The sequence below is a fragment of the Octopus bimaculoides genome, chromosome 17 (assembly GCF_001194135.2).
Source record: "Octopus bimaculoides isolate UCB-OBI-ISO-001 chromosome 17, ASM119413v2, whole genome shotgun sequence".
NCBI classification, from domain to species: Eukaryota; Metazoa; Mollusca; class Cephalopoda; order Octopoda; family Octopodidae; genus Octopus; species Octopus bimaculoides.
Genome location: NC_068997.1, coordinates 862,498 through 865,991, shown reverse-complemented (window position 1 = coordinate 865,991; position 3,494 = coordinate 862,498).

The window sequence follows — 3,494 nt, the reverse complement described above, 5'->3', positions numbered from 1 at the left end:
TGTCGTAGTAGTAGTGGTGGTGGTGGTGGTCGTTGTCGTCATCGTGGTGTTAGTAGTGGTGGGTGTAGCGGTGGTGGTTGTCGTCGCCGTCATCGTGGTAGTAGTGGTGGTGGATGTGGTTGTGTCGACCGCGGTGTTGTGGTTGGAACAGTAGAGATGATGGTGTTGGTGCTGATGGTGGTGTTGGTGGTGGTAGTGATTGTAGTGCTGGATGTAGTGATAGTGGTGAGGTGGTGATGTTGACAGTGATAGACGAAGTATTGTCGGTAATAGTACTGGCGAGGCTGATAGTGGAGGTGGTAGTGGGGGTGATGTAAATGGTGATTGTATGATAGTGATGCCGGTAGTGACAGTGGTGGATGTAGTAGTAGAGGTGGTTATGAGGGCTGTAGCAGTTTTGGTTGTCGTGTTAATGATGGTAATAGTTGTGGTAGTAGTGATAGTAGTGTTGATAGAGGTAGTAGCAGTTTTAGTACCGATAATGGTATTATTAGTAAGTGTGGTATTAATGGTAGTGGTAGCTATTACAGTTACGTTGATGATATAATGTTTAGTGGCGGTTGTAGTGGTGGCTAATGTTGGTGGTGGTAGTAGCATTAGTGACAGTGTTGGTGCAAGTGTGACTAGTAAGGAAAGCAACAGTGTATCGTAATGATGGGGTGATATAGCTGTCGCGGATGTGAAGTAGTGGTTGGCTTGAATTGCAGTTGAGGTGGTAGTAGCGATCGCGATGGAAAGGCTTTCGACTATAGTGATGGTAGTGAATTACTAAAGAGATATTACAAACACACACATAGTTATACATACACATACATATACATATATACACATACATGTGTGTGTGTATGTGTGTATATATATATATATATATATATACACATATATACGCACACACACGCACACACACACACACACACACACACACACACACACACACACACACACACACACACACACACACACACACACACACACACACACACATATATATGTATGTATACATATATATATATGGATCAAAACAGTTTGATTCAAATTTATTCGGAGTCCGAGATTCAAGCGTGATGCTAATCTTTGGTCTTTGGGAATTCCCAATGGCTGAAGATTACCGTCACGCTTGAAACTCGGAGTACCAACGAATTTGAATCAAACTGTTTTGATAAATGCATGTAATTTCCAATAAATGTGTTGAAATACCCTTCTTCCGTTTGTCAACTCACTCGTATATGTATGTATGTATGTATGTATATATGTATGTATGTATGTATGTATGTATGTATGTGTGTGTGTGTGCGCGTGTGTTTGTGTGCGCGTGTGTGTTTGTATGTGTGTGCGTGCGTGTGTTTGTATGTATGTATGCATGAGCAGAATAAAACTGGAGATTCGTTTATAATCTTTACACGTGTTTCACAAGCGTATATTAGTATGCTTTGCGGTAAACTTTACATATGCAATTGCATAATCACCCAGTAACGCCAGGTCATCAGATGAAAAATGTAATTTAATCCATTGTTGGTTACCAGCGTTAATTGGTAGGTACTATACAGAGAGCTGCGAATCTGTCCTATAAGTTATTCCACATATAGACGTTTAAGAAAAGAATTTTAAGATTTTTTAAATTTTATCGGAGAGAGATTGGTTATAAGTGCCGTTGGGATATCTAGGGCAGCAAATAAATTCAGTTCCTAAAGATTCTATATCAGAAAAAGTATCACGTTATCGGTGATAAATGGTTTTAGTGACACTCATTCACGTTCACACATATACACATACACGTAGATGAAAGGTGGTATAATTTTAGGTATTTGCCCTGATCTATGCATACACAATACGTTTCCATTGTTGAGGAATCTTTCGTTCTCTTGTATGCTAGGTTATCTATTAGCCTAGTTGATAATACAAGTATATATATTATTGCACGCGCGCGTGTACATACGTACATACATATGATTTGGCATTTCACTAAATCAGCCATTAATATATATGGCAAATATATTGATACTGACAGAGAGAATTAGCCGTTTCATGGAAGTAATGGAGGTGCACTGTTGACAATTCTCGTAAGGATGAAACTGTGCAGTCCAGCGTTCTAGTTTTGCTGCATTCAGTGGGCAGTCGTCTACCCTGTCAGTGTATACAAATGTGCTTTTACGCAGCAATAAGTAGTTAAACTTTTATTTCTAGCAATATATGTGCTCGTAGCACATACAAACACAATTAGTGACAATAAAATGTTGCCTATACGGTTTATATTGCGCCCAGCTGCATTAATTTTACACGCAGACACACACAGACACACACAGACACACACAGACACACACAGACACACACAGACACACACAGACACACACACACACACACATTTATATGCGCGCGCACGTATTTACATCCACGCATACACAGATTTTCTCTGTCTCTTTCTCTCTTCCTTTCTCTCTCTTTCTCCACACACACACACACTCATATATATATATATATATATATATATATATATATAATACAAAGAATATATATGCATGTATTTATTTATTTATTTATTTATTTATGTGTTTCAGCCAAGTGGCTGCGGTCATGCTGGTGCACCACCGTGATTTTCACGTTCCTATACACACATATATGTACATACTTACATCTACATGTGTATATAGATGCATATCAGGGTACAGGACGTTAGAACAATGAACTACAGACCACGGAACGAACACATAAGAAAACAGACAGGCAATTACCCATGCATTTCCTCTCCACGCCACATACATACAATTAAATGCGCGCGCAGTTACATCCGTGCATACACATACAGATTTTCTCAGTCTCTTTCTTCCTTTCTCTCTCTCTCCACACACACGCGCGCGCGCGCACACACACAAACTTAAACATATTTGCAATTATTTCTAGGGTTCATTTGACTGAAGGTGTTTTAACATTCAAGATACTAAGCGAGGGTCGAGTCGGTACATATGTGTATATACCATATGCAAACACATCCACATATACCCGTGTATATATAGGGACATTTCCATAGACCTACATATACATGTACATGTACACACAAATATACATAAACATATAAATCTATATGTACATAGGGAAGGGTGAGTGTTTGGATAAAATAAGAACACAATTGCGTTAGCCCATTTGTATTCTTAGTTTTGATATAAAGGGTAAAAGCCACCTTGGGTCATGAATGACAATGGGATCGCACTTAGAAAGTTGTTTATAGAAGAGCAGCAATCATCCATGCATTTCCTCTCCACGCCACCGATGTTATCCAAAGGAAAGGCAAAGGGGTCAATACAGCTTGGCACCAGTGACATCGCAACTCATTTCTACGTGAAATAAAATGTCTTGCACAACACACAACTCGGTCTGAGAATCAAACTCACTACCTCATAATAATGAGCCCGATGCTCTAACCACTTAACCATGTGCCTTCCCCAACCCATGTATATATATATATATGTATATATATATATATATATATATATATATAT